The sequence below is a fragment of the Dysidea avara genome, chromosome 2 (assembly GCF_963678975.1).
Source record: "Dysidea avara chromosome 2, odDysAvar1.4, whole genome shotgun sequence".
NCBI lineage: Eukaryota > Metazoa > Porifera > Demospongiae > Dictyoceratida > Dysideidae > Dysidea > Dysidea avara.
In genome coordinates, this window is record NC_089273.1 from 38,061,409 (window position 1) to 38,085,766 (window position 24,358).

The 24,358-nt window shown below is 36.9% G+C and overlaps 1 protein-coding gene and 2 long non-coding RNA genes across 13 annotated transcripts in view; 1 reads left to right on the forward strand and 2 right to left on the reverse strand.

Moving 5' to 3' along the window:
- LOC136247263 (uncharacterized) overlaps nucleotides 1-10,230 on the reverse strand; it is a 75,750-nt gene extending 65,520 nt beyond the window's left edge. Inside the window, exons 1-9 of one of the 11 annotated variants that reach the window (XR_010697271.1) lie at nucleotides 9,950-10,230; nucleotides 8,783-8,826; nucleotides 8,555-8,732; nucleotides 8,449-8,505; nucleotides 8,229-8,337; nucleotides 8,037-8,178; nucleotides 6,285-6,365; nucleotides 6,146-6,233; nucleotides 6,035-6,092 (exon numbers count right to left, since the gene is read on the reverse strand). This is a non-coding gene — a long non-coding RNA (uncharacterized lncRNA). The other 10 variants (XR_010697270.1, XR_010697278.1, XR_010697275.1 and 7 more) reach the window with 10 other exon arrangements.
- LOC136247257 (uncharacterized) overlaps nucleotides 1-24,358 on the forward strand; it is a 237,281-nt gene that overhangs the window by 194,338 nt on the left and 18,585 nt on the right. The gene's annotated exons all lie outside the window — the stretch shown is intronic.
- On the reverse strand, nucleotides 7,456-7,700 carry LOC136247275 (uncharacterized). The gene is made up of 2 exons (XR_010697308.1): nucleotides 7,632-7,700; nucleotides 7,456-7,580 (listed from the first exon to the last, which is right to left on the reverse strand). It is a non-coding gene; the product is annotated as an uncharacterized lncRNA (long non-coding RNA).

Below are 24,358 nucleotides of genomic sequence, written 5' to 3' on the forward strand. Positions count from 1 at the left end.
AGAAGAAATTACCTTGTAGAGAGTTCAGCTACAAAGAAATCACCCTGTAGAAAGATCAGCTAGAAGAAGTCACCTTGTAGAGAGTTCAGCTACAAAGAAACCATCATGTAGAGAGTTCAGCTGCAAACAAATCACCTGTAGAGAGTTCAGCCACAAACAAATCTCCCTGTAGAGAGATCAGCTAGAAGAAGTTTCCTTGTAGAGAGTTCAGCTGCAAACAAATCATCCTGCAGAAAGATCAGCTAAAAGAAGTTACCTTGTAGAGAGTTCAGCTACAAAGTAACCAGAGTTCAGTTGCAAACAAATCACCTGTTGAGAGTTCAGCTACAAACAAATCTCTCTTTAGAGAGATCAGCTAGAAGAAATTACCTTGTAGATAGTTCAGCTACAAAGAATTCACCCTGTAGAAAGGTCAGCTAGAAGAAGTTACCTTGTAGAGAGTTCAACTACAAAGAAACCATCATGTAGAGAGTTCAGCTGAAAACAAATAACCTGTAGAGAGCTCAGCTACAAACAATCTCCCTGTAGAAAGGTCAGCTAGAAGAAGTCACCTTGTAGAGAGTTCAGCTACAAAGAACCATCATGTAGAGAGTTCATCTGCAAACAAATCACCTGTATAGAGTCAAGCTACGAACAAATCTCCCTGTAGAGAGATCAGCTAGAAAAAATTACCTTGTAGACCGTTCAGCTACAAAGAAACCATCATGTAGAGAGTTCAGCTGCAAACAAATCACCTATAGAGAGTTCAGCCACAAACAAATCTCCCTGTAGGGAGATCAGCTAGAAGAAGTTTCCTTGTAGAGAGTTCAGCTGCAAATAAATCATCCTGTAGAAAGATCAGCTAGAAGAAGTTACGTTGTAGAGAGTTCAGTTGCAAACAAATCACCTGTAGAGAGTTCAGCTACAATCAAATCTCTCTTTAGAGAGATCAGCTAGAAGAAATTACCTTGTAGAGAGTTCAGCTACAAAGAATTCACCCTGTAGAAAGATCAGCTAGAAGAAGTCACCTTGTAGAGAGTTCAGCTACAAAGAACCATCATGTAGAGAGTTCATCTGCAAACAAATCACCTGTATAGAGTCCAGCTACGAACAAATCTCCCTGTAGAGAGATCAGCTAGAAAAAATTACCTTGTAGAGCGTTCAGCTACAAAAAAACCATCATGTAGAGAGTTCAGCTGCAAACAAATCACCTGTAGAGAGTCCAGCTACGAACAAATCTCCCTGTAGAGAGATCAGCTAGAAAAAATTACCTTGTAGAGCGTTCAGCTACAAAGAACCATCATGTAGAGAGTTCATCTGCAAACAAATCACCTGTAGAGAGTTCAGCTACAAACAAATCTCTCTTTAGAGAGATCAGCTAGAAGAAATTACCTTGTAGATAGTACAGCTACAAAGAAACCATCATTTAGAGATTTCAGCTGCAAACAAATCACCTGTAGAGAGCTCAGCTACAAACAATCTCCCTGTAGAAAGGTCAGCTAGAAGAAGTCACCTTGTAGAGAGTTCAGCTACAAAGAACCATCATGTAGAGAGTTCAGCTTCAAACAAATCACCTGTATAGAGTCCAGCTACAAACAAATCTCCCTGTAGAGAGATCAGCTAGAAGAAGTTTCCTTGTAGAGAGTTCAGCTACAAACAAATCACCCTGTAGAAAGATCAGCTAGAAGAAATTACCTAGTGGAGAGTTCAGCTACAAAGAAGCCATCATGTAGAGAGTTCAGCTGCAAACAAATTACCTGTAGAGAGTTCACTACAAACAAATCTCTCTATAGAGAGATCAGCTAGAAGAAGTTACCTTGTAGAGAGTTCAATTACAAAGAAACCACCATGTAGAGAGTTCAGCTGCAAAGAAATCACCCTGTAGAAAATTCAGCCTCAAACAAATTGCCCTGTAGAAAGATCAGTTAGAAGAAGTGACCTTGTAGAGAGTTCAGCTACAAAGAAACCATTGTGTAATGAGCTCAGCTGCAAACAAATCACCTTCACAGAATTTAGCTACAAACAAACCACCCTGTAGAGAGATCAGCTAGAAGAAGTTACCTTGTAGATTGTTCAGCTACAAACAATTCACTCTGTAGAGAGAGCAGCAAGAAGAAGTCACTTTGTATAGTGTTCAGTTACAAAGAAACCACCATGGAGAGTTCTGTAATAAATATATGTATTATATATATAATTTGTACATAATCAGAAATATTTAAAGTACATCTGCTTCATCTTTTCTTCTTCCTGTGGTAAAGAAAAAAAGACAGGTTTAAAAAGTGCCGGCTTTGGGGTATACAAATACAAAAAGAAGTAAAATTTAATCCAAAACAGCCAAGCTGTAAAAAAAGTGTGCGGCCCTCAAAAAGGCTATGGTGAAAAAAGATTTCAGTGAAATCCAAGGTGGCAGCCAAGAAATGGCTGTGATGGTAGGTTAATGGTAAAAATTTTATTAACGGCAATTTAGGTGATTTTTTTGCCAAGACCAAGTGGCACAAAAATTCACCTGAATTATCATTATTAAAATTTTTACCATTAACCTACCATCACAGCCATTTCTTGGCTGCCACCTTGGATTTCACATCTTTTTTCACCATAGCCTTTTTGAGGGCCGCACACTTTTTTTACAGCTTGGCTGTTTTGGATTAGATTTTATTAGCTAGAGTATGTGCTAAGGAGTAGAGCTTTTGCTTAGCAATGGCTTGCTAAGGTGTGGTTGCCATGACCAAAAATTGCATATTACCTTAGAAATTGTCTCTGTGGCAACAGTCACTAAGCAACCATGCTATAATGGTTGCCTAACAGTGATTGCTATAGGATATTTGGATTTGGTTATCTATTTGAGCCATAGCAATCAGACTCTAACAAACGTTGCTAGACAACCAATTGGAAAGCAGTTAAATTTGGGATAAATATCAAAAAACAGGGAAAAGCATGGGTAGCAGTGAAATTTGGGATATATACTACTTTTGTTGCATTGAAACAGAAAGGAAATTATATTTAGTTTTGCCTTGAGAATGATATTCCATGAAATTCAATAAAGTTAACAGTCCAGAGCTGATTTACTCCCCACACAATGGTTGTTCGGCTTGAACAATACCTTTAATTTGAAAGCATGGTTTAAAAGTGTAAATATTATCTCAAATAGATAAATATTTTCAATGCAGAAACAACTGTAAAGATTGCCAAAGACAAAATATGCAGTGGCACTTGTCAGTAAATAAAATTAATGTGATCGGAAGCACACTTAAAGTTTCATAAATGTGCATAAAATGCTCAATTTTTTTGCACTATGCCACTGTACAGTACAGCTCAGCTCCAAGACAAAATTTGTTAAAGTCAAAAATGCAAGCAAAAGATGAGAAAATGCATGCAAAATAAGGGTGAATTGTGTCCTCTCACATTATACTTCGAGTAAATTGCACTGTGACATGTATATAGACTCTACGTGGTGACAGTGTAATTTGATATGGACGTGTGAGAAGCACACAAAATGTGGAAGAACATTACGTTGGAGCTAAGCTGTACAGTACTATTGCCCTATTATGGCTGAAATTAAAATATTATCATGTGCGTGGAAATCTTTTATTTTCACTTAGGCTGAAAATGATAACATTTCAAGTTCACTCGCACTGAAAATGAAAAGTGAATCTACACCTCTTTCTAATCCACAAAGCAAAATTGCAGCTTACAAACTTCCCATGAAAAGGATCATGGTAAATCAGAATAAGGAAGTGGCAAAATATGTAATTGGAACACCAATACCAGGCCAACTAGTAATCGAAAAGGTCTTAATGGTAGTCGGAGCTACAGGCGCAGGTAAAACAACTTTAATCAATGGAATGATTAATTACTTATTTGGCGTAAAGTGGAAGGATGATTTTCGGCTAGTTCTCATTGCAGAAGATTCAGCAAAAAGCCAAGCACATAGTCAGACAGTGTTAATTACTGTGTACACAATATATCCATCTCAAGGATCACAGTTTGAATATACATTAACCATTATTGATACTCCAGGCTTTGGCACTACTGGTTTAGTACGTGACAAACAAATTATACAACAAATACAGAATTTCCTTTCTGTTCAAGGTGAAAACGGAATTGATCATCTTGATGGAATTGGATTCGTGACCCAAGCTTCCCTTGCACGGCTGACTGCACAACAAAATTATGTTTATCACTCTATTTTATCTTTATTTGGCAGTGATGTAGCCCAGAATATATTTATCATGGTAACATTTGCAGATTTCCAGATCCTCCTGTAATTGCTGCTATTAAAAATGCTAATATACAATTCTCAACATATTACAAATTTAATAATTCTGCTTTGTTTGCTTCCAATAAACACATACAGCAGTTGGAAAAAGAAAAGAATGAAGAAGAAAATTTTAATGAATTGTTTTGGAACATGGGTTATTCTTTTCTGAAAACTTTCTTCAGTGCATTTTATAGTAAAAATGGAGTGAGTCTTTACTTAACAAAAGAAGTATTGAGAGAACGAAAACAGCTTGAAACTACTGTTCAAGTTCTAAAACAACAAATTAGGGCTGGTTGTGCTAAGTTAGAGGAACTGAGAAAAGAAGAAATAGTTCTTCAACAACGAGAAGTTGAAATTGCAATGAGCAAAGATTTTACTTATTCTGTAGATATTGAAAAGCAAAGAAAAATTAAACTTCCAACCGGCCATTACGTTACCAACTGTCTAACCTGCAATTTTACTTGCTGTGACAACTGCATATATGCTGATGATAAAGACAAGTACCGATGCTTGGCTATGGATAATGGTGGACCATCAAATGCACATTGCACAGCATGTCCTAACAAATGCGTTTGGCAAGAGCATGTAAACAATCCATAAAAATTTGAGTTATACTTCGATACTGAAGAAAGAACTTTAGAAGAATTGCATGAAAAATATAAAACTGCACTACAAGAAAAAAATAAAGTAGAAAACATGGTACAACAAATAAAATATTATCTTCAAACTGTTGAGAATGATGTCATCTTTAAAGTAGAAGAACTCCAATGAGGTTTACAACGGTTAGATAAAATTGCATTAAAACAAAGTCCACTTACACAAGTCCAGCATATGAACTTGTTAATAGAAGCTGAAAAAGAACAAGCTCAACCTGGTTTCCAGCACCATATTAATATTTATGAACATGCCAAACAAGAAGCTGAACTATTGGAAAAAGCCAAACGTGATCCAGAAAGCTTAAGGATTCGAAGAAAGAAGAAGGAAGAAATTAGGGAACTTAACAAAAAGCACCAAAAATCTTGGTTTAACCCACTTCAGTATTGGTGACTTACACACATGCATGCACAAACACTGTTTTAGCTGAAAATGTGCTAAATTACTAGGTTGCTGAACAGTATTATTTAATTTATCTTTCTAATGTAATACTGTAATATTATTATTATTAGCACTTTACAGTGACCAGCACTGAAGGTCTGACAGCAACATGTGCTGCGGGGGTTTAGAAAACCCGGACCGGACCGGACTAGGTCAACTTCTTCAAGTAAGCCAATTCACACAATAGCTGTAACATACAATTCACGAAATAGCTAGCTATAACATATACTCTTCACCTTGTAGCCACCACTGTGAAAAAAGTTCAGAATAATAAGGTCTATAACAGTCTTATTATGTTAGTATTGGAATGAAATAGTACAGCATATATCATTAGATTAGGATTTTACTATAACAAGCTTATTAAATACATTTAAGACAGTCATATATTAGAGATTAAATCACTAGTATAGTGCGGTGTATTATCAGACTATACTAAGCCTATTTCAACCATATATTGGCTACTATAGTACTGTACTTTTTTACTTTCCTATAATCTGTGGCTACCTTAATTAAATAATTTTTATAATTATATTTGTAATGAATTTAATTCTGTAAATATGTTAAAACCACAATAAGTACATCTAGTAAATCAATGTCTCCTTGGCCATGGCATTATCAAATTAATTTCGTCATTTATCAGTCTTCATCCAACTGCAGCAGGTAAGACAGTAAATACAGTTCACAAGTTCCATTACAAATTACCTGTATTATCATCACTATGTAGAACTCTGTGACAATCTGATAGTCGTCTCCCACAGCTCTAATACAAAAATGGTAAATATAATGTGTATTCTGGATAATCGTTGGACTTACAGTTTGCAACAATAAGAATCTCATAAAACTGAGACCTTGTCTGGAAACCTAGTATTACCATGTAGAACGGCGGCTAGGTCCCACAACTCTATTAAAGATAGTAAATATAATGCGTATACTGAACAATCACTGTACTTACAGTTTGTAACAATCTTTTAAAACTGAGACCGACAATCCATGTACATCTAAGACAAGTCTAATAAGACCAGGTCTCACAACCCTAAATGGAGGCAAACATAATTCATATTCTGGATTATTTGGTGTACTTACAGGTGTTATTAGTGAGTCTAACCAGACATAAAACAGCCATGCATTTAGTATGTGACTTTGTTGGGCTAACGTGTTACGTAAGCTCACAAGAAGCATCTGATACACTGATAACCAAGTCCAAGAATCTTGTAATCACTAAGTACAACTGAAACAAGACTAAATATAATATAATTTGCATACTCTCAGTGAACTTACTTTTGTTAGCAATACGAGCATGGTCAGTGAAATAAAGACAAACAAGACGGAACAGGTTCTTGAAAACACTCAACTCATTTACAGTACCAGACAAGGTAGCAGCCGTCAGCTGTTGATAAAAAGTAGTGAAAAACATAAAGAAATGAGACCGGTTCCCAGAAGAAATGAGACCAGTTTCCACAAACCTAAACGAAGGTAAATATAAATTGTATACTGGACACTCTCAGTGTACTTACTTACAGATGTTAGCAATAAGAAGAATCTCCTAAAACTGAGACCAAGTCTGTAATTCTACCCTATTGAAAAGAGAATGAATAAAAACACAATCAGGCTTAATGCACTTACAGCTGTAAGTAATTAGAAGATGACGTTGATCAACTCCGTGGAAAAAGAACAAAACTGTCCGCATATGGTCACTACCAGATTCTTTAAAGGAAGCAGCTGCCATTGAAGGAAACTAACACTGCAGATGTTGTACACTAACAGCCTGTAGAACTAAGAGGTTCGACAAGAAACTGTACCTCTGAAGAGATAATATACAAATCGTAAGAGCAGACCATGTATACTCTTACCGTTCACTGTGAAAAAAGCTCAGAATAATAAGGTCTATAACAGTCTTATTATGTTGGTATTGGAATGAAATAGTACAGCATATATTAATAGATTAGGACTTTACTATAACAAGCTTATTGAATACATTTAAGACAGTCATATATTAGAGATTAAATCACTAGTATAGTGCAGTGTATTATCAGACTATACTAAGCCTATTTCAACCATATATTGGCTACTATACTACTGTACTTTTTTTACTTTCCATAACCTTAATTAAATAATTTCTATAATTATATTTGTAATGAATTTAATTCTGTAAATATGTTAAAACCACAATAGGTACAGCTAGTAAATCAATGTCTCCTTGGCCATGACAGTATCAAATCAATTTCGTCATTTATCAGTCTTTATCCAACTGCAGCAGGTAAGCCAGTAAATACAATTCACAAGTTCCATTACAAATTACCTGTATTATCATCGCTATGTAGAACTCTGTGACAATCTGTTAGTTGTCTGGTAGAACTGTCCCACAGCTCTAATACAAAGACGGTAAATATAATGTGTATTCTGGACAATCGTTGGACTTACAGTTCTGTAACAATAAGAATCTCATAAAACTGAGACCTTGTCTGGAAACCTAGTATTACCATGTAGAACGGCGGCTAGGTCCCACAACTCTATTAAAGATGGTAAATATAATGCGTATACTGAACAATCATTGTACTTACAGTTTGTAACAAGCTTTTAAAACTGAAACCGAGTCTGAGACCGACAATCCATGTACAACTAAGACAAGTCTGATAAGACCAGGTCTCACAACCCTAAATGGAGGCAAACATAATTCATATTCTGGATTATCTGGTGTACTTACAGGTGTTATCAGTGAGTCTAACCAGACCATAAAACAGCCACTTGGTATGTGACTTTGTTGGGCTAATGTGTATGTAAGCTCACAAGAAGCATCTGATACACTGATAACCAAGTCCAAGAATCTTGTAATCACTAAAGTACAACTGAAACAAGACTAAATATAATATAATTTTCATACTCTCAGTGAACTTACTTTTGTTAGCAATACGAGCATGGTCAGTGAAATAAGGACAAACAAGACGGAACAGGTTCTTGAAAGCACTCAACTCATTTACAGTGCCAGACAAGGTAGCAGCCATCAGCTGTTGATAAAAAGTAGAGACCAGTTCCCAGAAGAAATGAGACCAGTTTCCACAAACCTAAACGAGGTAAATATAAATTGTATACTGGACACTCTCAGTGTACTTACTTACAGATGTTAGCAATAAGAAGAATCTCCTAGAACTGAGACCAAGTCTGTAATTCCTACCCTATTGAAAAGAAAATGAATAAAAACACAATCAGGCTTAATGCACTTACAGCTGTAAGTAATTAGAAGATGACGTTGGACAACTCCATGAAAAAGGAACAAAACTGTCCACATATGGTCGCTACCAGATTCTTTAAAGGAAGCAGCTGCCATTGAAGGAAACTAACACTGCAGATGTTGTACACTGACAGCCTGTAGAACTAAGAGGTTCGACAAGAAATTGTACCTCTGAAGAGATAATATACAAAATCATAACAGCAGATCATGCATACTCTTACTGTTGATGGCTGATGAACTGTGTCCACTCGTCATCCGCCATAAGCTGAGATAACAGGATATAAAACATGTAATACGTACACAGCACTGAACACCAAAGTTGAATCATTTGCAGGTCATTGTCATACAATACACAATAAACAATTTAATACGGCTAAACCTATCGTACAAGCTATCATTTTAGTCTAATACTTACTCATCTAGAGTTGTTTTTAATTGCTTCCATCAAAGGAATTGTCCACTTGGCCGCGCCACTTCACCACTACAGCCAACAGGGATGTACGAGAGGATGTACAGTTGTGGTCCATAACTATCATCGTGGCTCATTTGACGATGGCGCCGATCGCGCACACTCTTTCCGCGAGATACACCATCATGTCACTCACATTTACAACCTCTGATACAACAATAGCGACAAAGATGGCGACTTAATTGCATCTAATACGCATGCGCACACCACTGACCCCTCAATTTTAAACAAGCATTACTACGAACTTTTGCAGGTGTGCTAACTGAACAAGAAAATCTAGATTTGTATGACTCTTAGATTGAATAAATATTTTTTCTGGTATTATATGCTTTACTGACTGTATGAAAATGTGTGTGTATGAAATTGTCACAAACTGAAGCTAGTTAGCTAGCTATAGTGATTAACAGAAGTGTAGCTACTTATTGTAAAATCATCATGACTTTGTTTGATACAAAAAAAATCTTAAGTCACATGAGATGGTGAAGCTAATAATGAGACAATAATGGCTGATATGATGGTGAAGCTAAAAAGTTATCACATTTAGTTAAGTAAACAAAGCCATAGCTACAAAGAATGTGTATTAAACTAAAGTATAATCTGTTTCCCATAATATAAGATGGGGTTTTTACTAAAGTATAAGATAGTTAGTATAATGCAAGACTATACTGAGATTATTTGTATAGTTTAAGCCATTAGATATACCATCTTATATTCCTCTTTTTTCACAGTGGTTGATGGCTGATGAACTGTGTCCACTCGTCATTCGCCATAAGCTGAGATAACAGGATATAAAACATGTAATACGTACACAGCAACACCAAAGTTGAATCGTTTGCAGGCCATTGTCATACAATACACAATAAACAATTTAATACGGCTAAACCTATCGTACAAGCTATCATTTTAGTCTAATACTTACTCATCTAGAGCTGATTTTGATTGCTGCCATCGAAGGAATTGTCCACTTGTCCGCGCCACTTCACCACTACAGCCAGCAGGGATGTACAGTTGTGGTCCATAACTATCATCGTGGCTCATTGGACGATAGCGCCGATCGCGCACACTCTCTCCGCGAGATACACCGTCGTATCACTCACATTTACAACCTCTGATACAACAATAGCGACAAAGATGGCGACTTAATTGCACCTAATACGCATGCGCACACCACTGACCCCTTCAATTTTAAACAAGCATTACTACGAACATTTGCAGGTGTGCTAACTGTGCAAGAAAATCTAGATTTGTATGGCTCTTAGATTGAATAATTAATTTTAGTGGTATTATAGGCTTTGCTATTTGAAAATGTGTGCGCATGAAATTATCACAACAAACTGAAGCTAGTTAGCTAGCTATAGTGATTAACAGAAGTGTAGCTACTTATTGTAAAGTCATCATGACTTTGTTTGGTACAGTAAAAAAATCTTAAGTCACATGAGATGCTTATAATGAGATGGTGAAGCTAAAAATGAGGCAATAATGAGACCTGATGGTGAAGCTAAAAAATTATCACATTTAGTTAAGTAAACAAAGCCATACAAAGAATGTGTATTAAACTAAAATATAATCTGTTTCCCATAATATAAGATGGGGTTTATACTAAAGTATAAGATAGTTAGTATAATGCAAGACTATACTGAGATTATTTGTATAGTTTAAGCCATTAGATATACCATCTTATATTCCTCTTTTTTCACAGTGCACTCTGCCAAGAACATAATTAGCTAGCTACGATGGCTCAGACTGCAAAAGCGATCGCGCACGAAACTTCATCCACGATAAAACAACCTAACCAAGCTATTAAAATACTTTCTACTACATTACACTACACAATCGCTACAAAGCTACAAGCTCGCTACATGTCAAGGTAAGTTTTAAATAGAACAAAACCTTAGTACTCCAGAAATCTTCATTATAGCTACCATACATGGGCACTAGCTTACCTTTCTTAGTTTAGCCAGTCATCCATGACCATTCCTTTACATAAGTTCGAAGGTTTGCTGTTATCTTAGTTCCTTTCACTTTGTATATCACGATTCTAATAAATTCGGTCGGTCGCTGGTGTGTGTAACAGTTGAGTACAGCAGAAAGAGTTTGTAGCGATTGTGTAGTGTAATGTAGTAGAAAGTATTTTAATCGCTTGGTTAGGTTGTTTTCTACTGGATGAAGTTTCGTGCGCGATCGCTGTTGCAGTCTGAGCCATCGTATATAGCTAGCTAAGTATGTTCTTGGCAGAGTGGCTACAAGGTGAAGAGTGTATGTTATAGCTAGCTATTGCGTGAATTGTATGCTAGCTACAGCTATTGTGTGAATTGGCTTACTTGAAGAAGTTGACCTGGTCCGGTCCGGTCCGGTCCGGGTTTTCTAAACCCCCATGTGCTGCAGACTTAGGATTACCTAACCTAATTCAGGACATATATACCACACCTGTGGTTGAGATCAAAAGCGCGGCTCTGTGGTATATAACTGATATACCACGGCAAACTGTGATATATAACTGATATACCACGCTTTGTGGCTACGCTTACCATATATGATGTAACTGCACACATTCCGCGAAATCCTTATCTAAACGGTAAACAAGTCTCTAATAACAAGCGCCTAAATTAACCAACAATTATTCACCTCAGGAACTGGAACAAGCATAGGCGGCGGAAAGGGGGAGGGAAGTTAGGGGACTGAAGCCCCCTGAGAATGATATCACGCCGAAATTATCCTTGGAGTGGGGATGAAAATCGTGGTAAAGATCGAGATACTCTAATAGAGCAGTCACTCTAACAAAGCAGTCACAGTCTTAGAGCAGTGTGTAGCGAGCTATGTAATGATTTTATGTGTTTATTAACTATAATCAGCTGGTTGTGACCTTTTTTATTTTTTTTGGTCTCACCTTACCAAACCAGAGACAATGTAGATCATTTCATTAAGTCTGAGTCAGCCAAGCCCCTCCTCATATCAACTACTTCTTCCTCCCCTGTAAACAATTTTCGATGAACCCTTGTCTCCTTCGTGGATAACTCACTAATCGCGACTATGTGGGTGTGGCACCACTAAAAGTGTAAAACGTCTGATCCATCAAGAATTTCTATTGATTTCCATCTCTATGAGGTGCTGTTTCACTATAACTTATTATCTATAATCGTTTTCATCTACTGGGGTGTAGAACATAACAGATATAACACGATCACTCGGGATATGACTAAATATACGCACTCTCACTCGAGCGCTGCGCGCTCTTGTGAATCGTGCGTATATTTTAGTCATATCCCTCGTAAGTGTGTTATAACTATAAAATATATCTAGGACTTCTGATTTTATAACGTACCATGGCATTTTTTGCGAATGCTGCTCAAAGATAAAAACTATATATGCACTTTTTGATTTTCTTGCCATCTTCATAAGTATTAATTACTCATCATAGATTATTGTAGTTTTGTATAGTTATGAATCATAGAAGTTTTTACCCCATTACACAATAATGTCGACCAGCACTACAAAAAATTGGATTTACACACCAAATGGCATATTAAGCACAGGTGTAAAATAGGTCAAATTTGCAACATATGTGTTTGCAGAAATGTGTAGAATAGGTCAAATTTGTGAATACGCAAATCATGACCACATATGATGGAAATGGTATTTCAAAACATTTCCTCCAGTACCACATACATATTTGCAACTTCACTACATATGTGAACAGTGCACAAATGTATCACAGGAAAAATAAGTGACATTTTCGGCCCAAAAATCAGCAAGGAAATGTACAGGAAATGTAACTGTTGAATTTACTATATCAAATCTGGAGTAAACCTGTATACTGTAAATGACACATGTTGTGACATTTCCTAAAACACGGGAAACTTCATGTGTCTGGATATTTACTCTACCAAAAAGTTGACATGCATGTTGTTAGATTTCCTGCATGTATTCAGAAATTTGACATTTACATGAGATTTCCTTAGTCAAGGACACATGGCATGTAGTGAGATTTCCTATACTATTCAGAAATTTGAAATTTACATGAGATTTCCTAAGTCAAGGACACATGGCATGTAGTCACATTTTTAGTCCAAGATTGTCACTCCAGCTGCGGTCATATATACTTGACTACTGTAACACTTTACAGATTAGGATGAGGTCTCTATGTAACCTGTGTATTTGGAAATGCAATATGCGACCGGGCCTGCAAAAACAGGGCATATGGACACAAACTACACCCCGTCACTTTACAGGTCATATCTCAGTTCTGGAACAAAATATTTGTATTCTGTAACTTGCATCATAAAGCCAATTAAATGCCTACTAAGAGCTAAAAAGTTCATTGCCATAGCATTATGGTACAAACAGTTATGAGTGATGGAAGTCTGAAAATGTAGGCAAAAATCATGTGCCCACATGCCCTATTTTTGCAGCCCTAGTCACATATATACAGTGCATTATAGTGGCCAAGGACACATCATGTAAATTTCAAAAAATATCATATTTACTGGACATTTCCTATAGTAACAGGAAATGTGATAACCCAAACCCACAATGAAGTAATACCTTGGTAATATAGGTTTCTTATACATTTTGCAAACTCTATTAAAGTAGGTAAGATAGCTAGTTGTAATGTACTAATCCTGTCTATTCCTTGTCATTTAGGAAATGTCCATGAATGTCATGTAATTGTAATTGTAATGTCATGTGTCCTGAACTGGTAGAGAGTATAATGCACATTGGTACCATACTGTCCCCCATCTATACTGTGTTTAGGAAATGTGTTGACACATGGCATTTACTGACATTTCCTAGACAGGAAATTTGTATTTTACACCACCTATCCTGAGTGCAGGAAATGTCAAGAAATTTATGGAAATTTGATCTTTCCTGTGTTTCAGAAATGTCAGTAAATTTCATCTATCCTGCATTAGGAAATGTCAAGAAATGCTATCAATCCTGCTATTAGGAAATGTCATGGAAATTGTCAAGGAAATGTGCAAATTTCATGAACACCGGAAATGTACAGAAATATGGACTGTACATTTACTGGGGATTTTCGAATACCTGAAATGCAGCTTTTCTTCCTGTGTATAGCAAAAAAGATGACTATATGTGCTTCACTTGTGATAGGGTAGCACATAAAAGGAAAATTCATATTTTTTTTTGCTGTGCAGAAACCAGACTCACAATAATTTCATAGTACCTTTCCAGTATTGGTTGGGTATAATAAATCCCAAAATTGCCTTTGAGAACATCCGAATGCTCCAACTGAGCCTGCTCAAAATTTTTCCCAAAATGCTTTCAGGTATTTCCAAAAAAAATTCACCCATTATGTTCTTCATTGCTCTTATTATGCTTGCATTATGCTCCTAGATTAGCAATATTTCTTGCAATTTATCTTGAGCCGTTTACAATGCATTTGAGTGCTCTATTGCAGCATACAGTTTCCGCTGACCACTTTATTAGGGAATATTGATCTACTTTCAAGGAATTAAGCTCCATAATTTGAAATATCCATCTAATATGCTATTATGCTAGCACTATGATGGCATAGCACTGCAGTCTATTATGCTTTTTATTATACTGGCAGATTTGATGCAGGCCGAGCTGCAACGGGCTTTTAAAAATGACTAATTGGAATGCTCTACTGAATGATGAACAAAATTCCTGCTTGAAGCCTTTAAACTCAATAATGGCTAAATGTACAAGTTGATCACAGTTAGACATTTTACGACATTTTTGTTGTTTAGAAAGAATAACAAATGGACTGTTAACGTTTCAGTATTTTCTGTTAAGTACCGTAAACCTGGAATTATTCGCAGAAGAAAACATTCGCGTCTACTATTTCCTCATTTGTGAGAAAACATTCGCATTGGGTGCACGCCTACAGATTAAACATGGGTAGGAAACACTTGACTATATGGCTCAACTCTGACATGTTGCATACTATGCGTATTAGTAGCCATGCGTGATCGTTGCTTCGCTGGAGAAGTAGGCATTTACGATAATTAGCGCGAATGTTAGGCACGCCTATCGGCACTAAAACCAAGGCTAAGACACGCCATTCTAGCATAGTGAATCGTTAGGTTGCAATTATAGACTATTTGCCCCATTTCTCTTACATGAGTAGCACTGTCACTGAAATTGGAATCTCTGTTCGAATCGTATTGCACCTCACTGGGAGTTTAGTGATTAGCAAGGCAAGTAGCTATAGTAAATAAATGGATCACCATTCATGGATTTTTCCTTTGCATCATCAGTGATGGAGATGTACAAGCAATAGAATAAGAAATGGACTGGAAAGTCACAGTCTCTGAGGACCAAGCTGTATTGTGATATGTAGTTCAAAATAAAAATTATTGGTAAAATACATATATCTAATCCAAAACAGCCAAGCTGTAAAAAAAGTGTGCGGCCCTCAGAAAGGCTATGGTGAAAAAAGATGTGAAATCCAAGGTGGCGGCCAAGAAATGGCTGTGATGGTAGGTTAATGGTAAAAATTTTAATAACGACAATTCAGGTGAATTTTTGTGCCGCTTCACAAAATTTACCTGAATTGTCATTATTAAAATTTTTACCATTAACCTACCATCACAGCCATTTCTTGGCCGCCACCTTGGATTTCACATCTTTTTTCACCATAGCCTTTCTGAGGGCCGCACACTTTTTTTACAGCTTGGCTGTTTTGGATTAGATTTCATTTCTTTTTGTATTTGTATACCCCAAAGCCGGCCTATGGCCAGCTTTGGGACTTTTTTAACCTATGTTTTTTTTCTTTACTACAGGAAGAAGACAAGATGAAGTAGATGTACTTTAAATATTTTATCAGTAAATGTACAAATTATATATATAATACATATGGGACCGGATTTGCGAAAAGGGGCCTTCCATACACATTCAATTTGCCAACTTTGACAATTGATAACTTCAGAATGGAAAGAGCTATTGCCTTGAAATTTGGGCAGTGGTGATTTCTTTGCAGCTGAACTCTCCACATGATGATTTCTTTGTAGCTGAACTCTCTACAAGATAATTTCTTCTAGCTGATCTCTCTACAGGGAGATTTGTTTGTAGCTGAACTATCTACAAGGTAACTTCTTCTAGCTGATCTCTCTACAGGGTGATTTGTTCGTAGCTGAATTCTGTACAGGTGATTTGTTTGCAGCTGAGCTCTCTACAAAATGGTTTCTTTGTAGCTGAACTCTCTACAAAGTAACTTCTTCTAACTGATCTTTCTACAGGGTGATTTGTTTGTAGCTGAACTATCTACAATGTAATTTCTTCTAGCTGATCTCTCTACAGGGTGATTTGTTTGTAGCTGAATTCTGTACAGGTGATTTGTTTGCAGCTGAGCTCTTTACAGAATGGTTTCTTTGTAGCTGAACTCTCTACAAAGTAACTTCTTCTAACTGATCTTTCTACAGGGTGATTTGTTTGTAGCTGAACTATCTACAAGGTAATTTCTTCTAGCTGATCTCTCTACAGGGTGATTTGTTTGTAGCTGAATTCTGTACAGGTGATTTGTTTGCAGCTGAGCTCTTTACAGAATGGTTTCTTTGTAGCTGAACTCTCTAAAAGGTAACTTCTTCTAACTGATCTCTCTATACAGGGCAATTTGTTTGTGGCAGAATTTTCTACAGGGTGATTTCTTTGCAGCTGAACTCTCTACATGGTGGTTTCTTTGTAGCTGAACTATCTACAAGGTAACTTCTTCTAGCTGATCTCTCTACAGGGTGATTTGTTTGTAGCTGAACGATCTACAAGGTAACTTCTTCTAGCTGATCTCTCTACAGGGTGGTTTCTTTGTAGCTGAACTCTCTACAAGTTAACTTCTTCTAGCTGATCTCTCTACAGGGTGATTTGTTTGTAGCTGAATTCTGTACAGGTGATTTGTTTGCAGCTGAGCTCTTTACAGAATGGTTTCTTTGTAGCTGAACTCTCTACAAGGTAACTTTTCTAGCTGATGTCTCTACAAGGTGGCTAGTTTGTAGCTGAACTCTCTACATGGTGGTTTCTTTGTAACTGAACTTTCTACAAGGTGACTTCTTCTAGCTGATTTTCAATAGGGTGATTTGTTTGTAGCTTCACTCTCTACAAGGTAACTTCTTCTAGCTGATCTCTCTACAGGGTGATTTGTTTGCAGCTGAGCTCTTTACAGAATGGTTTCTTTGTAACTGAACTTTCTACAAGGTGACTTCTACAAGCTGATTTTTCAATAGGGTGATTTGTTTGTAGCTTCACTCTCTACAAGGTAATTTCTTCTAGCTGATCTCTCTGCAGGGTGATTTGTTTGTAGCTGAATTCTGTACAGGTGATTTGTTTGCAGCTGAGCTCTTTACAGAATGGTTTCTTTGTAGCTGAACTCTCTAAATGGTAACTTCTTCTAACTGATCTCTCTATACAGGGCAATTTGTTTGTGGCAGAATTTTCTACAGGGTGATTTCTTTGCAGCTGAACTCTCTACATGGTGGTTTCTTTGTAGCTGAACTCTCTACAAGGTAACTTCTTCTAGCTGATCTCTCTACAGGGTGATTTGTTTGTAGCTGAACGATCTACAAGGTAACTTCTTCTAGCTGATCTCTCTACAGGGTGGTTTCTTTGTAGCTGAACTCTCTAAAAGGTAACTTCATCTAACTGATCTTTCTACAGGGCAATTTGTTTGTGGCTGTATTTTCTACAGGGTGATTTGTTTGCAGCTGAACTCTCTACATGGTGGTTTCTTTGTAGCTGAACTCTCTACAAAGTAATTTCTTCTAGTTGATCTCTCTACAGGGTGATTTGTTTGTAGCTGAATTCTGTACAGGTGATTTGTTTGCAGCTGAGCTCTTTACAGAATGGTTTCTTTGTAGCTGAACTCTCTACAAGGTAACTTCTTCTAACTGATCTTTCTACAGGGCAATTTGTTCGTGGCAGAATTTTATACAGGGTGATTTCTTTGCAGCTGAACTCTCTACATGGTGGTTTCTTTGTAGCTGAACTCTCTACAAGGTAACTTCTTCTAGCTGATCTCTATACAGGGTGATTTGTTTGTAGCTGAACTCTCTACAAGTTAACTTCTTCTAGCTGATCTCTCTACATGGTGATTTGTTTGTAGCTGAATTCTATATAGGTGATTTGTTTGCAGCTGAGCTCTTTAAATAATGGTTTCTTTGTAGCTGAACTCTCTCAAGGTAACTTCTTCTAGCTGATGTCTTTACAGGGTCGCTAGTTTGTAGCTGAATTCTCTACATGGTGGTTTCTTTGTAACTGAACTCTCTACAAGGTAACTTTTTCTAGCTCATCTTTCTACAGGGTGATTTATTTGTAGCTGAATTCTTTACAGGTGATTTGTTTGCAGCTGAGCTCTTTAAAGAATGGTTTCTTTGTAGCTGAACTATCTACAAGGTAACTTCTTCTAGCTGAAGTCTCTACAAGGTCACTGGTTTGTAGCTGAGCTCTCTACATGGTGGTTTTTTTGTAACTGAACTCTCTACAAGGTGACCTCTTCTAGCTGATCTTTCTACAGGGTGATTTGTTTGAAGCTGAACTCTCTACAAGGTAACTTCTTCTAGCTGATCTCTCTACAGGGAGATTTGTTTGTAGCTGAACTCTCTACATGATGGTTTCTTTGTAGCTGAACTCTCTACAAGATAACTTCTAGCTAATCTCTCTACAGGGAGATTTGTTTGTAGCTGATCTTTCTACAGGGTGATTTGTTTGAAGCTGAACTCTCTACAAGGTAACTTCTTCTAGCTGATCTCTCTACAGGGAGATTTGTTTGTAGCTGAACTCTCTACATGATGGTTTCTTTGTAGCTGAACTATCAACAAGGTAACTTCTTCTAGCTGATCTCTCTACAGGGTGATTTGTTTGTAGCTGAATTCTGTACAGGTGATTTGTTTGCAGCTGAGCTCTTTACAGAATGGTTTCTATGTAGCTGAACTCTTTACAAGGTAACTTCTTCTAGCTGATGTCTCAACAGGGTCACTAGTTTGTAAATGAATTCTCTACATGGTGGTTTCTTTGTAACTGAACTCTCTACGAGGTAACTTCTTCTAGCTGATCTTTCTATAGGGTGACTTGTTAGTAAACGAATTCTCTACATGGTGGTTTCTTTGTATCTGAACTCTCTACATTGTGGTTTCTTTGTAGCTGAACTCTACAAGGTGATTTCTTCTAGCTGAATTATCTCTTTCTATAGTTGCATGAATTCCCTACAAGGTAACTTCTTCTAGCTGATCTCTCTACAGGGTGAATTGTTTGTGGCTGATCTCTCTACAGGGTGGCTTGTTTGTAGCTGATCTCTATACAGGTTACTTGTTTCTAGCTGATCTCTTGAATTCTCTTCGGGTGACTGCTCTATTAGGATGACTGCTCTATTAGGATGACTGCTCTATTAGAGTATTTCGATCTCGCACTTGCTACACTAAGTTGGATTTCGTGTTATAACTCCGTGGTTTTAAGTCTGATTCTTCTACACCATTGAAGAGCCTTTCTAAGATGATAACTCCATCTGTACAGCGATTTTCAAAGCATTACCCCAAGCGGTTTACCTGGTAGGCGTGGCAAGGAGTCGTTTTTATTAGCTAATCTCGATTGCGTAATTGTTACACACTGTTGGTTTTTTCGTTGTATCTTCCTGGTTTTTAGCTCGATTTCTTTCAAACCACAAAAGGTTTGAGGTTCAATAGTTAACCTATTCACCCACCGATTTTCAGCTTCTTCCCATACGCGGTTTACCCTGTAGGCGTGACAACATATTGGTGTTAATTTTCGTGAATAATCGCTCATAACTCTTTGCCTGTTTATCGTATTCCAGCCAAAGTTGGTACCGAGATGCGCCTTTATATCCCCTTCTGTGTGCCAAATTTCAAGGCAATCGGATATGGCGTGCGAGTTTTATAGCAGTTTTTGTAAGTGTGCGACAAGAAAAAGAAAAATAAGAAGAAGAAGAAAAAAAACGAAGAAACTGAGCCAATTTTTGAAGTCGCATATCTCGGGAACGCGCGAAGCGATTTCGCTCAAATTTGGAATGTGGAGTGCTGCAGTTGGGGGGCATGTCCACAGCAAAAATCGTCTTGTTTCATCAAGGAAGCACAGAGCTACGGAGGTGCGAAAATTGCGTTTTCTTTCTTCCTGTCAATATACTCACGGGTGTTACGCGCCGGCTTCTTGGGCCGCACGACACACTACCGTGTGTCTTGATACCTTGCTGTAAGAATGCAAACTCCAGATGTGGTGGAGACTGAGGGTTTCCGATGGATATCTAAGGATTAGTGTTGTTTTAGTTAACTATGACTAAACCTGAAGTACTTTTAGTAAGACATATATATATATGTGTTTTAGTTAATCAAAACTAAAAGCAACTTCATAATATATTAATTAAACTAAAACGCTAAATCTATAGCTAAAACGCAACACAATAATTTACCAGTACTAAATCTAAAACTAAAAAGAATTAAGATAACTAAAACCAAAAGATTTTCTTATGTACAGCTAAAACTATAATTGGGTTTTTATAATTTTACTAAAACTATAATTAAAAGATTTTCACATCTTTTAACTAAAACTAAAATGACACAGAAATATAGCTAACCTTAACTAAATCAATAACTAAAAGGAATTAGGAAAGATTACTAAAACTATACCTAAAATAAATTGACGAAACTGGCCATGACTATAACTAAAACTAAAATTCCTTACTAAAACAACACTGCTATGGATGATGTTATGTTTTCAGCAAAGCCTCACTATGCAGTTTTGATTGTAAGGTGGAGCTGCCAGTGAGCAGCCCATAGATTTATATACTGTTTAGTCCTACGTACTGCATTCACTTAATGATTATAAATGATCTAGTAGTAGAATGTTGAACAGCATCCTGAATATCATATTATTTGAATATCCAATGTTGTATAAATAATAATGCACTTGAAAGCTGAGCCCTACTTATAACTGCATTGCATGTTCTCTATATTAGTGAGTGTAGTTACGTACATTGAAAATAATAAATATTATTGTGCTTAATGTTTGTTGAAGTTTGATAATTGGTATAAAGGTGATATAATCATATAATGAACAATGCTACATTATCGGTACAATGTATAGTTTATGTAGGTGTGTGTCAAGTTTTTTGTGTATGTTGTATGTTGTGGAAGCATCCTTGTACAGGCTTAGCCTTTGGTGCAGCCATGATGTATATAGCTTGGCAGCATCCAGTTTGGTAGCTATGCATGGATATCACATCTTTTCTGTGTTTTTTTCTACAAGAACAAATAGAAACACCATCAAATAAATGAATTCCAATATTTATGCATATAGATATCACATCTTTTTCTTTGCTTTTTTTCTACAAGAACAAAGAGAAGCACTATCAAATAAATCAATTCCATTATTATTACACAATGAACTAATAACTTGTAAGTAACATGAACTGTATGCGTGCATGCATGTGTAGCTATACACTGAATGTTCTAATAGGGTGACTGTTCTATTAGAATATCTCGATCTAGCATTTGCAACACGTAGTTGGGTTTCGAATCATAACTCAGTGGTTTGTAGTCCAATTCTTCTGTACTACTGGAAGGACTTTCCATGATGATTATTCCAGCTACATACTGATTTTCAGCTCATTGCTCTAAGCGGTTTGCCTGGTAGATACGAAAACTAATAGTTTTTTATTCATAAAAATCGATTGCGTAATTTTGACACAGGTCGGGTTTTGTGTCATATCTCCGTGGTCTTTATTCCGATTCCTTTCAAACCACAAAAAGGCACTCCTACGATGGTTGCTCCATCTACATATCAATTTTTAACTGATTCCTCAAAGGTGTTTACCCTGTAGGCGTGACAGAACTTCGACCTTATTTTACGCAAATAATCGGTCATAACTCCGTGAATGTTCATCGAATTCCTACCAAAGTTGGTACACAGATCCGCCTTAATGAGCCCTTTAAGTGTGCCAAATTTCAGCCCGATCCGAGCACGAATTCGTGTTTTATGGCGGATTTTGCGAATGTGAGAAATGAAGAAGTAGAAGAAGAAAAAAACGAAGAAATTAAAACGAAATTTTGTTCGCTCGTATCTCGGAAATGGCTGGAGCGATTTTCATCAAATTTGGTGTGTAGACTCCCCTTACCGGCCGGCACCTCTCTAGCAAATTTGGTTCCAATCGGATAAGGGATCACAGAGCTACATAGGTGTGAAAATTGCGTTTTCTTTCTTCCTGTTAATATACTCACGGGTGGCACGCCGGCTTCTTGGGCCGCACGACACACTACCGTGTATCTTGATTATCAAGACATATAGCAGTGTGTCATGCGGCCCAAGAAGCCGGTGCGCCACACCTTGAGTACATTGACAGGAAGTAAGAAAATGCGATTTTCACACCTATGTAGCTCTGTGATCCCTTATCTGATTGGAACCAAATTTTCTTACAGAAGTGCCAGACAGGTAGGGGAGTCTATGCACTATATTTGAAGAAAATAACTTCAGCCATTTACAAGATTCCAGTGAACAAAATTTTGTTTTAATTTCTTCTCATTTTGCACACTTTGCAAAATCCACCATAAAACATAAATGCGTGCTCCAATTGGGCTGAAATACAGCACACTTATACGGACCATTACAGAGGATCTCAGTACCACGTTTGGTAGGAATCCAATAAAGATTCACGGAGTTATGACCGATTATTAACGTATAGTAAAGTTGAACTTCTGTCACACCCAGAGGGTAAACCCCTTGAAGGAATACGCTGAGCCTTGCTATGTAGATGGAGTAATCATTGTAGGAGTGCCTTTTTGGGGTTTGAAAGGAATCCAGATAAAAGCCATCAGATAATTACACAAAACCCAACCTGTGCAACAATTACGCGATCAATTTTTATGAATAAAAAACCATTACTTTTCTCTCCTACCAGGCAAACCGCTTAGAGCAATGAGATGAAAATCAGTATGTAGCTGGAATAATCATGATAGAAAGTCCTTGTAGTTGTACAGAAGAATCGGATTACAAACCACTTAGTATTGATTTGGAAGTGAACTACGTGTAGCAAAAGTGAGATCAAGGTACTGTAATAGAACAGTCACCATGCAGCTAAAATAATTAGCTCTAATGATTCAGACCATTACAAGTCATCTTGTAGGGAGATCAGCTTAAAACCCATTCATCCTGTAGAGAGTTCAGCCGCCAACAAATCACCTTGTACAGAGTTCAACTACAGGCAATTAAGTCACCCTGTAAAGAGCTCATCTAGAAAGAAGTCATCCTGTAGAGAGATCAGCTAAAAACAAATCACCCTGTATAAAGAGCTTAGCTACAAACAAACCAGCCTAGAAAGTTCAGCTACAACAAATCACCCATAGATAGATCAGCTAGACACATGTCACACTGTAGAGAAATTAATAGCTAGATATGATTTACCCTGCATGCAGAGTATCAGTTAGAACCAAGTCACCATGTAGAGAGTTCAGCTACAAAAAAAATCACACTGTAGAGAGTGCAGCTACATTTCAAGTCACACAGTAGAGGGATCAGCTGCAAACAAGTTATCCAGTAGAGAATAATTGGCATGTAATATATATATATATATATATATATATATAATTTGTATATTTACTGCTAAAATCAAAAGGAGTTGAAGTATAAAAACTACTTTAAATCTTTTTTCCTTCCTGTGACAAATAAAAAGAATGTTTAAAAAGCCCCAAAGCTGGCCATAGGGTATACAAATACAAAAAGAAGTGACAACTATTCCAGAACAACCAAGCTGTAAAAAAAGAGTGTGGTGCCCAAAAAAGCTAGGGTGAAAAGAGATGTTTAATCCAAAGGTGGCAGCCAAGAAATGGCTGTGATGGTGGGTTGATGATAATAATGACAATTCAGGTGAATATGGTGCCAAAATCAAGTTATTCTTGCAAGATAAAGAAATAAAAATTAGATAAATTATTTAGAGTGAGCAATGTCTGCATCTCTTTTGCAAAGGCTTGTTCAATTCTGTAGTTTTTGGATTCCAAGTCATAAGGTTCCTCTTATATACATCCACGACAGTTTCCATTAATCTCATCTACCCAAAACGAATTTATCACCCGTATATTCTGTAAGTTCTTCAAAATATGAGCAATGGTTGAGTTCTCATTGGCACTGTCACATTCTTAGGCTTAAGTACATTATGCTTTTTAAATTACCTATTATTCTTTCTGGCAATTATTTTTATTCACCTGTTATTCCCAAATTATTCCCAAATATTCCTGGAGTAATTCCTGGAATTGTAAAAGTCAAATGGATATTCTTCTGCAGCTGAAAATATAACCACTTGCAAGCATAAAAACTATAACCAAAGATCGAGATACTCTAATAGAGCAGTCACAACTAA